The sequence below is a fragment of the Bubalus kerabau genome, chromosome X (assembly GCF_029407905.1).
Source record: "Bubalus kerabau isolate K-KA32 ecotype Philippines breed swamp buffalo chromosome X, PCC_UOA_SB_1v2, whole genome shotgun sequence".
Taxonomy (NCBI): domain Eukaryota; kingdom Metazoa; phylum Chordata; class Mammalia; order Artiodactyla; family Bovidae; genus Bubalus; species Bubalus kerabau.
In genome coordinates, this window is record NC_073647.1 from 52,660,463 (window position 1) to 52,673,997 (window position 13,535).

Below are 13,535 nucleotides of genomic sequence, written 5' to 3' on the forward strand. Positions count from 1 at the left end.
AAAATAAAGAATTGGGATCAGTTTCTCGAAATACTGATCTCCCCATGTCGCTCTCTCTCTCACTCTGGCTGAGTCTCCATCTGGAGCGCGGAACCCGCCATGCTTACTAATTATGCCTGGGCTTCTAAGATCTGACCAGGGAGGCCTCAGTGTCTCCTCTCCTTCGGGAGAACGGAAGGATGCCTGTGGCCTACGTAAGTGGTGCAAACTTCTTGTCTTGAAGTTTTATTGGTTTTCTGCGTAAACCAAGCTACTCAGCCTCTTTTCTCCACTGAATATTCCTACTGAGCTATCCTCATTCTATTACTCTTTACATCTCTAATTAATATCTAATTGAAGCTATTGTATCCTGATCCTTGCCGACGCTGTCCCCGCTTCGAATACCCTGGATCAGCCGGGGCTGGGCCCCGGCATGGAGGCTTTAGTAGAGATTTGGCACTTATTTGTCTCATTTTTACTATTAATGTTTGCTGCCAGAGCTGATGGGGGGTATTTAAGGGGATTTACCACAGAAATGACTGGAGAAAGATTATCTGAAGCCTTTATGCATTATCAGTTGAGTCTCTAACTTAAATTATATTAAAGTTTGTTTTTATGTATATATTAAATAGATGTCAATAAAATTGTGTACATCTTTTTCAGTTTTAAAGATAATTCAGAATTTAGCTAAAAGAATGAAAAACTCAATGTTTATATTTTATAGAAGTGTAAATGGAAATACAATGTTATGCATCTGGCACAGATGGTAAGTGAACCAGTGAAGTTGCTTAGTCATGCCTGACTTTTTGTGATCTCAAGGACTGTAGCCTACCAGGCTCATCCATCCATGGAAATTTCCAGGCAAGAGTACTGGAGTGGGTTGCCATTTCCTTCTCCAGGGGATCTTCCCGATGCAGGGATCAAACCCAAGTCTCCCACATTGCAGGCAGATACTTTAACGTCTGAGCCACCAGGGAAGCTGCCTTCAGTGCAGGAGACCTGAGTTCAGTTCCTGGGTCTTGCAGATCCCCTGCAGAAGGGAATGACTACCCACTCCAGTATTCTTGGCTGGAGAATTACATGGAGTAGCCTGGTGGGCTAAGCCCATGGAGTAGCAAAGAGCTGGACACGACTGAGAGACTGACATTTTTTTCACTTTCACTTTCATCATCAAGTAAGACATTATATAAAGATAATGTTAATAGTGTTTAAACAAATATACCAGAATGTACAGAGTCGGAAATGCTGTTGCCTTCATAGCAGTTACTTTGAAATACAATTTCAAATTAAACATTCCAAAAATGGTGTGAGCAATGGAAGCCTGCTTGTGAGTAATGACTACAACTTCTCAGGATAATCACTTAGAAATGGCATTTATTCAACTATGAATGTTTTGCTAAGTTTGTTAACAACCAGTTGTGTTAACATAAAGCCATGTCTCATATAGTATCTAACAGTGTTGTGTGTGCAGAAGCATGCATACAACTCATTGCCTGTCTTCCAGTTCCACTCTGCTTTCAATCAATATCTTATATGTGCAAGAGAGGACCTCAGGTTGTAAATATAGCATTGGCAAACTATGATTCTTGAGCTGTATCCAGTTTTCCTGTGAGTTAAGAATTGTTTCTATATTTTAAAAATGTTGAAAAAAATTCAAAAGAAGGGTGATGCTTTGTGATGTGTGGAAGTTATATGAAATTCAAATTTCAGTGTCCATAGGTAATGATGTTTTGTGATGTGTGGAAGTTATGTGAAATTCAAATTTCAGTGTCTATAAGTAAAGTATTATTGGAACACAGTCATATTTGTTTATATGTCATCTATGCTGCTTTCACAATACTATGCCAGACTAGAGTAGTTGCAACACAAATTATGATCTACAAAGCCTAAATTATTTATGATCTATTCCTTTATAGAAAAAAAAATGTTGAATACTTAGCAAGTTTTAAAGTCATCTACTGAAGTAAAAAGATAAGGTGAGTGTAATAAGCAATATATTTTTCCCTAGACTTAAGGAACACTTATTATCCAGGCTTGAGATAAAATTGTATGGATTTAACAAGTGATATATAGCAAACACCCTCTTGCAACAACACAAGAGAAGACTCTACACATGGACATCACCAGATGGTCAACACCAAAATCAGATCGATTATATTCTTTGCAGCCAAAGATGGAGAAGCTCTATACAGTCAGAAAAAAACAAGACCGTGAGCTGACTGTGACTCTGATCATGAACTCCTTATTGCCAAATTCAGACTTAAATTGAAGAAAGTAGGGAAAACCACTAGACCATTCATGTATGACCTAAATCAAATTCTTTATGATTATACAGAGGAAGTGAGAAATAGATTTAAGGGACTATATCTGATAGACAGAGTGCCTGATGAACTATGGATGGAGGTTTGTGACACTGTACAGGAGACAGGTATGAAGACCATCCCCATGGAAAAGAAATGCAAAAAAGCAAAATGGCTGTCTGGGGAGGCTTTACAAATAGCTGTGAAAAGAAGAGAAGTGAAAAGCAAAGGAGAAAAGGAAAGATATAAGGATCTGAATGTAGAGTTCCAAAGAATAGCAAGGAGAGATAAGAAAGCCTTCCTGTGTGATCAATACAAAGAAATAGAGGAAAACAACAGAATGGGAAAGACTAGAGATCTCTTCAAGAAAATTAGAGATACCAAGGGAACATTTCATGCAAACGTGGGCTCGATAAAGGACAGAAATGGTATGGACCTAACAGAAGCAAAAGATATTAAGAAGTGGTGGCAAGAATACACAGAAGAACTGTACAAAAAAGAGCTTCATGACCGAGATAATCATGATGGTGTGATCACTGACCTAGAGCCAGACATCCTGGAATGTGAAGTCAAGTGGGCCTTAGAAAGCATCATTATGAACAAAGCTAGTGGAGGTGATGGAATTCCAGTTGAGCTATTTCAAATCCTGAAAGTTGATGCTGTGAAAGTGCTGCACTCAATATGCCAGCAAATTTGGAAAGCTCAGCATAGGCCATAGGACTCAAAAAGGTCACTTTTGATTCGAATCCCAAAGAAAAGCAATGCCAAAGAATGCTCAAACTACCGCACAATTGCACTCATCTCACATGCCAGGAAAGTAATACTCAAAATTCTCCAAGCCAGGCTTCAGCAATACATGAACTGTAAACTTCCAGATGTTCAAGCTGGTTTTAGAAAAGGCAGAGGAACCAGAGATCAAATTGCCAACATCTGCTGGATCATGGAAAAAGCAAGAGAGTTCCAGAAAAAAAATCTCTTTCTGCTTTATTGACTATGTCAAAGCCTTTGACTGTGTGGATCACAATAAACTGTGGAAAATTCTGAAAGAGATGGGAATACTAGACCACCTGGCCTGCCTCTTGAGAAACCTATATGCAGGTCAGGAAGCAACAGTTAGAACTGGACATGGAACAACAGACTGGTTCCAAATAGGAAAAGGAGTATGTCAAGGCTGTATATTGTCACCCTGCTTATTTAACTTATATGCAGAGTACATCATGAGACACGCTGGGCTGGAAGAAGCACAAGCTGGAATCAATATTGCCAGGAGAAATATCAATAACTTCAGATATGCAGATGACACCACCCTTATGGCAGAAAGTGAAAAGGAACTAAAAAGCCTTTTTATGAAAGTGAAAGAGGAGAGTGAAAAAGTTGGCTTAAAGCTCAACATTCAGAAAACTAAGATTATGGCATCTGGTCCCATCACTTCATGAGAAATAGATGGGGAAACAGTGGAAACAGTGTCAGACTTTATTTTTTTGGGCTCCAAAATTACTGCAGATGTTGACTGCAGCCATGAAATTAAAAGATGCTTACTCCTTTGAAGGAAAGTTTTGACCACCCTAGACAGCATATTCAAAAGCAAAGACATTACTTTGCCAACAAAGGTCTGTCTAGTTAAGGCTATGGTTTTTCCAGTGGTCATGTATGGATGTGAGAGTTGGACTGTGAAGAAAGCTGAGTGCTGAAGAATTGATGGTTTTGAACTGTGGTCTTGGAGGAGACTCTTGAGAGTCCCCTGGACTGCAAGGAGATCCAACCAGTCCATTCTAAAGGAGATCAGTCCTGGGTGTTCATTGGAAGGACTGATGCTAAAGCTGAAACTCCAGTGCTTTGGCCACTTCATGCAAAACATTGACTTATTGGAAAAGACCCTGATGCTGGGAGGGATTGGGGGCAGGAGGAGAAGGACACAACAGAGGATGAGATGGCTGGATGGCATCACCGACTTGATGGACATGAGTTTGAGTGAACTCTGGAATTTGCTGATGGACAGGGAGGCCTGGGATGCTGCAATTCATGGGATTGCAAAGAGTCAGACAAGACTGAGTAACTGAACTGAACTGAATTGAACTGATGAATGAAGCAATGTAGTAACTTCATGGGTTTCCCTTGGGACTTGAAGGAAAAATACTTTCCAAATTTTAGGCATTAAACCACTATAAGTGTGTATTTCTGAGTATTGCAGTTCTTATATCAAATTGGGTAGGGTGTGGGTAGAAGGAAGAAAAGACAGCTTGTGATTCTACCTTATTGTCTGATTTATTCTTCTTCCTTCATATGAGGGTAGAAGCTGTATCTGCTTCAAGATGAGTTTGGTTGTTACCTGGGTGTCCTATTGCTTGACTGGAATGCAGGTATTGGGAGGCAAGGAGCTGCTCTGAAGCGGCAAAGAAATTCTTCTAGAGTCAAAGAGGAGAATTGTATCTGTTTTCACTTAATCCTGTTTGAGCAACCTCTGCCTTTTATTCCATGGAAATGTGATTGTGATGAATATTTATTTCTCACAATCATCAGCATTATTTACTGCCATTTTTGTGACCATGTCTAATCTCTTTTGAGGTATATGTTCTAACTTCTCTCTTGTGCTAAAATCTATGTCTGTGAGTGTATTCATGTGTATTTCTGCATACCCACAGCACACATATAAATGTGTGCATATACATAATGTGGATTATTTGAATATTATATTTATGCATGTATATGTCCCAATGATTATATCATTGTCATAGCAACCTGGTGATTATTGGTATGATCTAATAAAATTTAGCTTTCTTATTTCACTGGAATACAAGAGCCAAGGTTCTTGTTGATCTGTTTAACAAAACTCTTAGTTGGTATCTAAATGCCCTCACAGTAGCTAAATTTCCATCTACTAGCTGTATAGAAGCCAAATAATATAGAGCACGGGGAGCCAAAGAAATTTTCATTGATTGCTTCTTAGTTGAAGGATAGGAAATATGCAGAACAAGTTAAATAGCCCTAGGGACTGTGTGTATTATCACCAAGAAAGACAGAATGTGAGTCATAAATTAGGTTTATTATATCTTGTATATGTTATAGCAAAAGAAGCATGAAAGTGATACCATATCACTTTTCTTTTCACTCATCCATGAATATTGATTTATCATTTATGCTTAGTGGTTAGTCCATGCATGAAAGAGGCATTAGAAAGCCCATGTAATCCTGTAGAATAGCTGCAAAAATATAGTTAAGTATTTCACACTCAATTATATAAACCAAACTATAATATTCCAGAGAGAACTGAGTTAACATTCAATGTTTTGGCTAGGATATGGAACTTAAGTTATTGTTATATGTGTATGTGTCTATTTCAATGACATTGAATTGCAAGAAAATATGCTATAAAATTTTCTTACTATCTGAGTTATGCATTTTAATGTTTTTTTGCTAAAAATTATAGGCTTTTACCAATTAATTTCATTTTCTCTCTTACAGTTTGTCATAGATAAATCCTGACTGACTTGTCTCTTTCTCATTAAATTCCTTAATAGTTGATGTATGGCAAAATCAATATAATATTGTAAAGTACTTAACCTCCAATTAAAATAAATTAAAAAAATAAATATGTGTAAAAAATAAATTAAAAAAATAGTTCTTCTGGCAGCTGCCGGGGACCAGCCCCGGCTGATCCAGGGTATTCGAAGGAGAGACGGCTAGGCGAGGGTCAGGGAATAACTGCTTAATTACACTTTAATTAAGGATACAAAGAGTAATAGAATAAAGATAGCTCAGTGAGGAAATTCAGTGGAGAAAAGCGGCTGAAATAAGGATAGCTCAGTAGGAAAATTCAGTGGAGAAAAGAAGCTGAGTGGCTTGGTTTACGCGGAAAATCAATATAACCCGTGACACCAGGTTAGCTCTGACCACGGAGGCCGCAGGCGCCCTCTCGAATAGCGGAAGGTGCCCCACCTTAGACACCTTCTCGAGTGGGTCTTAGAAGCCCAGGCAAATAAATGGTCACAGAGGACATCCGCGCTCCAGATGGACGCTCAGCTGGAATTTGGGAGAGATAGTGACATGGGGAGACCAAGTTTCAGTGAACAAGGCCCGCACTTTATTTTCCAAAGTAGTTTTTATACCTTAAGGTATGCATAGAGGATAATGGGGGAAGGGGTAGAGTCATGCAGCAAGCCAGGCTTTCTTCCTGCAAACTTATCATATGCAAAAGTTCAGGTGATTGACATCATCTTCTGGCCTGGAGGCCTGTTAACATTTTAAGAAACTTATCTTTCTCTAAAGGTGATTATTCCAAAGTCAGGCGCCAGCCTTCCAAAAAGCATTGGACAAAGCGGCATTTTACATTTCTATACACCCATTATATCAATCAATACACTGCCAAGGACACAGTAGGTAAGGAGTATGGAGACTTAGCAGCAAACATTGGCCCAACAAGTGAAAAACCCTTCACCAATACATTTTCTAATCAATCTTTTAACTACTCAAAGGAATCTGTGTTTAGGCAGTTTAGAACATCTCCTGCCTCTCACAGTTGGGAGGCTCTGAACAATCACATGTGGCCGGAAAAACCCATTCAGGCAGGCTAGAGGATTTCCAAAGGAGTTTGTAGGTTGAAACACTGTCACATCCAAGAATTATTAACTGGAGCCGTAAGCTAACTCTTTTTCCAGAGAGAGGTAGTGGGGGACAGCCCCCCGTAAAGTCAGAGGTGTAGGTGAAAGCACAAAGCAGAAAGTAGGCAGACTCTGGTTTTGGGGGTAGATGCTCGAGAATTTCCAGGGGGACTCCTGAGGCTCGATCCCGCCTTTGCGTATGCCGAGCCTCCTTCCTCATGACCTTTGTCATGGGCGGAGTGCCTCACGCTGGCTCCCGGCAGTGATAGAATTCCAGTTGAGCTATTACAGATCCTCACTCAATATGCAATATGCCGGCTCCCAGCAGGCAGCTTTACTATCAACTAACCTTCCCTTTACAGTCTGAGTACAGAGTTTTCTAAATATTATTATTTAATTATCTAACAGTGTCTAGTGTAAAGCTTCCTGCACAATAAGTGCCATCAAAAGCTTATTAGCTAATTAAGAGAAACAAAAGTAAATGTTAAAATTTATTTAAAGATCACAGTAAAGGAAGTCTCTGAAAATTGGCTGAAGCTTCCCCAAAGCTTCTCTGTGAGTTCCATTACATATTTCATATTCTGTGAGACAGTGATAGCAAAAATTAGAGCCAGCTTAACAATCTGATTTATTTTAAAGCTTCCTACTTGTGACTTTAAGTCAGACCCAAATTTATTAAGCAACCAATTTCTCGTCTCTTTCACTATTTGTGGGCTAACCTGAGCCACTACTATCTCTCACCTGCATTATTTCAATAGTTTCATAATCATTTCTGTATTTTCCCACTTGCTTTCCACACTCTATTCTCAAAAGAGCCTCCATAGAGAGACTCTCAAAAAGAAAGCAGCTAATCCTTCTGTTCATATCTCTAATAACTCTCTTTATTTAAACCAAAACCTAAGGTCTTTACAATAGTCTAGACTAGCCTTATACAATCTTCCTTCAAATTATCAATATGAGTAATTTCTATTTAACTCATCTCCTTCTACCTTTTCCTTATTCAAATTAGGCTGTATTCTCTTCTCTATGAATTATTGTGTTGAGTTCTTTTGCATATTTCCTTGTTTTGAACCCCATGAGGCTGAAATAGTCACAAATTACTTTCTGCTTTGTGGTCTTCTGAGACCCTAAGACTCAACAGGTATAAACAATGGTACAAAGGAGGCCCCAAACACAGGCAAAGCAACAACATGTTGTCTGTTCTCTCCTTTTGAGATTTTTTGCTTAAACTACAAATTATGCCAAGTTGGAAGGGAGACTCAATGAGCTGTTTTGAGCAACCTACATACACTGTTGATTTTGACATTTTCTTGTCTTTTCGGTGGCCAGAGGATACCATTGAAAATTACTGCTTCAGTGCCTGAAAGAATTAATGTAGCTTCCATAAATGGTTATTATACTTCCCAGGAGTAGCTTATGTATCTGGAAAATCTGGCTTAGTTTGTTGGTAAAATGCACATCTTCTACAAGACAGGATAGGATGACTACTGATTAAAAGAGACTTCAGTGACTCTGCTCCTTAGGAGGGCACTAGCAAAGCAAGTTTACTGATTATGAAGTGCTTAAAGATTATATTCAAAGTCCAATGTGCCTTTTATCATCCCTCCCACAGGTAATTAAGTGAACATAATCAGTAATACTTTAATGCTCAAATCCTCCCCACATTCCTTTTTAACTGCCTTTTCATCTCAGTTCACTGTATTACTACTCATCTCCACCTCATTTTGGGCAGTCAAGTGAGGATGAAATTTCTCCCTCTATGTAGTTAAAATCTAAAATATGTGACATCATCAGAAATTGGAGTAGATGAGGCATTTATAATGGATATGAGATTGTGGGGCTGCCATATCATTTAGATTCTTTTGTCACAATGCTCCCAGATCCATCATATTTCAGGGACTACCATATCTATTTTGTTTAGGTTACCAATTCAGTCTGATATTAGGTGAGTTATTCTTTGGACTTATTGTAACATATGCTATTTCAGGAATCTTCCTTGCAAAGAAATCAGGAAGAAGGAGTACATTTTGAAACTGTTATTACCTTTAGGTAGCATTAAGTGTTTCTGGAAATCAAGAGAAAACTTTTGAATTTCAAAAATGTTATCAAATATTTAATTCATAGTTTTTTATGGTAAAACCTTACTTTATCACTTATTACACAAAAAGAAATCTTACCTGATTTATTTGCTCATTTTACAATGAGCACTTGATTAATATTGAAAAATCATGTCAAAAAAACATAAAAAGCTACAATAAGTAAATTTTAAGCTTTTGTATTTCTAAATAGTAACTGAGATGTTTTACATTTTTACATTTTCTGGTGGGGCAAAGATTGCACTAAAGATTAATGCATTTTGAAAATGATAAAAACAATTCTTTTTTCAGTAGTTTCAAAACTTTGGCATTATGGTTCATGATTTTGAATGTTTTAGGAGTTACTGCTTATGTTATTGATCATTTTTTTAAAAATAACACTTTGAAAAGTAGACTTGTTCATATAGTAGACTATGAAATATAAAACCTAAGTAAAGTTGTTTCTTACACAATCACCTTAATGGTACTGTCTCATGATGAGAACAATCTACTTTCACCTTGATATTTTGTCTCATAATAATCCAGTGCAAACAATATCATAATTTGGTTATACAAGTATTCAGGGTTTTGAAATCACAGTCCAGGATATCTGCTTCTCTCTAAGTTTCTTTTAAAGATATGTATTGTTTAAAAATATGTGTTGTTTTTTTTTTTTTAATGGCTGTGCTGGGTCTTCAATGCTGTATGGGCTTTTCTCTAGTAGTGACAAGTGGGGCTACACTCTAGTTGCCATGTGGGATCCTCATTTTGGTGACTTCACAGGCTGCAGAGTTCATGGGCTCTGCAGTTGTGGAGAAGGCAATGGCACCCCACTCCAGTACTCTTGCCTGGAGAATCCAATGGACGGAGGAGCCTGGTAGGCTACAGTCCATGGGGTCGCGAAGAGTCAGACACGACTGAGCAACTTCATTTTCACTTTTCACTTTCATGCACTGGAGAAGGAAATGGCAACCCACTCCAGTGTTCTTGCCTGGAGAATCCCGGGGACGGGGGAGCTTGGTGGGCTGCCCTCTCTGGGGTCACACAGAGTCGGACACGACTGAAGTGACTTAGCAGCAGCAGTAGCAGCAGCAGTTGTGGTGTGAGGGCTTAGCTGCCCAGTGGTATGTGGGATCTTCCTGGACCAGGGGTTGAACCAGTTTCCCCCGCATTGCAAGGCAGCTTCTTAACCACTGGACTACCAAGGAAGCACTCCTTAAGTTTTCACATTAGTAAAAGGCAGTGTAAGTTGATGAGCTTTGGTAGTTAGGCCAGTAAAAGAGTAAATAATTCTGGGTTATATTCCCTGAACTTCAATTTACAGTAATAAACTGTATATATTTGGTATTGTAAAAGGGTGAATGAGTACCATATAAATAACCAATATTATAGTTTAAAAATAATTATTCATAAATGTGATATAATTATAAAACAAATAATTTACCAAAATGCTTTTTAATTAAAATATATGTGATAAGAACATGAGTGTGAATATTTCCCATGTAATGCATTAAAGTTTAATGTTCAACATTAGGAAATAGTGTCTATAAAAAGCCTATAATATCTTAAAATATTCACTTATTAAATTAGTATATACTGTGAAGTGGGGTGCTGTCATGTTCTTTAATGAATGATCAGAATTTCTGACTTGAATAAATATGAGCTATGCTTACTTTTTAAAAACATATATATAGATGTTACTGGAAAATTAATCTGTATTAAATTTATCTTTCTCAAGAGTTCTTTATGTAAAATACATGACTCAGATGAAAACACATCTGTTCTTTTCTTCTAATGAACATCTGTTCTTTTCTTCTAATGAACATCTAACATGGGTTTTTATAGTAACATATATACTATACAATGATTTTCTATCAATGAACTACATTTTGCTAGTGAGTAGCTATTTCCAAAAGCAAATAATTCTGAAAAAAACCAAAACCCTATAGTTCAGGAAGCAGTACCATTGTTAATTTTTTAAATAACACATTTCAGTGATTTTCAGTTTATTGTACCATTGTAGGTAACTTACATATAACTATGCATTTTTCAGATGGTAGAAACTTTCATGCTGTTATTGAATGCCCTAGCTTTCGGCTTAAAAGGGATGACACTCATATATTAATGTTGATACATATATAGTTAAAAAGCAATAGAGTATATTATTTTTTTAGAAATTAATTATTGTCTCTGGTATGTTAGCACACTAAGAACAAAAGTGCTTAAATATACAATTTCTTTAACACATTTTACTTCTATTGACTTTTTTTTAGTAAAGTTTAACTGCAATTACTGCAATTAGTGGTTATTGTTCTATTTGTTTCCTTGTCAGTGCAACTGTGTAATGGTTTACAAAATGTAGAGGACTGGGGTGTAAATCATTGAATGTATGCACAGCAGAGGGCCTAAAATGTCTTTAGGAGACTGTTAGGCGTGCTCTCCCATAAGGCCCATAATTTTGAAGATATTTCAAACCTTGTGTTTAGGAATTAACATTTTTCAAAAATAGATATATTGATATTCTATGAGTCCTTCATCAGAGCACTAAATTATCTTTCCTTCTCAAGCTTTCATGGGTAATTGGCCCACAGTGATAAATTTAAAACATAGAGCTAGAAAAAGAAAATCAATACACACAAAATGAAAATTGGCTGCTATAATTTATAAGCAAATGTTCACTATGAAAAAAAAAAAAAAACTTCACAGAAATAGCAAGTTGTCAATTTATCAGTCAAAATGACATATAATCCTCACAAAAGTTCAGTCATATACAAATCCAATATAAAACTTTAATTTGCATTTAAGTGGTTGAGCTTTACTGACAACCATACTATACTAGACATAACTTTCTGGAGGTCTAAAATAGCAGCATCAATGTATTAGGTATGTATAATCTTGTATTTATAGATGATTGATAGAGTTAATGAGAGAATTTCCACTTATTTAAAATCTTACAAGGCTGAAATACTCGGTAAAGTATTTGTTCAACTTGTTGATTTAACATAAGTATGTTGTCAAAATTCTTAAGGATAGAGCCTAGTTGTCTGGCAATGGGTTGTAGTGAAATTCTTTTAAAGTTCATTGAACATGGGAAGGATGTAATTTATTCAAATCCCCACTTATAAATCAGGATTTGACTTTTCAAAATATTTATTTTTTCCAACTAATGAAATAGACTTGAAAAGAATTAGCAAAATCTCTGCAGAACTGTGACAAAGTAATTCTGATGACTATGTTGTCTATTAATGTTTTCACTGACAGGAGCTGAAGGCGGAATTGAGATGAATATATGTATATTGTGTTTACAGGATTTGTTTTTGTTTTGATTTATTTTCCAAAAAGAAATTTAGTTGCAAATGCTTTATAATGTTGCCAACTCCTCCCTTTCTAGATAAAATGAGATCATATATCTGTATATTTAATGGATGTATATATATATAGTTAAAAAAAAAGTTTAGAAAGGGATTCCTGAATTTCTAAATGCATAACTAATAATATAAGTAAGAGGAGGCAGAAAGTTTCCATGGCTTTATTATAACGCTAAGTAAACATAGACTTTTAAAGTATAAATATGTGGCAGTTAAAAATCTGTTCAACTTTAGCTTCTGACTTTGAGTTTGCTTTTTCCCACCTTATACTTTTGATTACACAGGTGTTTATTGTATTTGTTGTGGTGGTTGTTATTCTCTGCATGTAGGTTATCTACCTGCCCATAGCCAGTAGCTGTGAGGAAAATACACAAGCATTTGGTATGTTTCTTATCAACCTATGGTCAAGATCAAATGAGTGAATTCTTGTTATTTGAAGAAAGGTCCTGTGATTTAGTGCAGTTACCACTACAATGTTTTCTGATTAATGTAAGTACAATGGTGCTAAAAGTCAAAGCATTAGACAGGAAAATGAGTTATTTGGGGACTCCTTTATTTGCATCAATATGGTCACATGTTCTCAGCCTTCTCATGCCCATTTCATCTTTCACTTAATTACAGAAGGGATCCTTAGGCATTGTATTTAACAATAACCAAGAAAGATAAACTTTATATTAAATCTTGAAAGAATCGATAATAATCTTACATTTCCAAATATAAATTGTAGTATTATTATTACTGTAATCACTTTAGCATATTTTATATAGCCTTATACTGCATATTATAACAGACGATATATCAAGCAAAGGAGATAACATTTCAAAAAACATTAAAATATAAGATATCATTATAAAGATATCTTGTTACTCTCACAAGCAGGTACTAGTCAGCTCGAGCCACACCATTGCATTCCTTAGGGTCAATGCAAATCATATATTTGTGTTTCAGGTTTTCCTGGGAAACATTGGGATTCCACTTCAGCCATTCTCTTTTTGTCTTATTTAGTCTTGTTCTATACACATAGGTTGAGTCACTACTGGGCCTCTGGATCAATCTAGCTTCCAGCTTCTTTGATCATCAATACATTCAAGATGATTCTGTTTTTATGTACTTTAGCACTGTCCCTTTGCTTAGTTGTATTTTCACTTGTTCTGGGATGTGGTGTGATCATGCATGCATGCGTGCTAAGTCACTTCAGTCATGTCTTACTCTTTC

At 36.5% G+C, this 13,535-nt stretch overlaps 1 protein-coding gene across 2 annotated transcripts in view; it reads left to right on the plus strand.

Annotated features, from left to right (window-relative positions):
* PCDH11X (protocadherin 11 X-linked) overlaps positions 1 to 13,535 on the plus strand; it is a 758,129-nt gene that overhangs the window by 269,372 nt on the left and 475,222 nt on the right. The gene's annotated exons all lie outside the window — the stretch shown is intronic.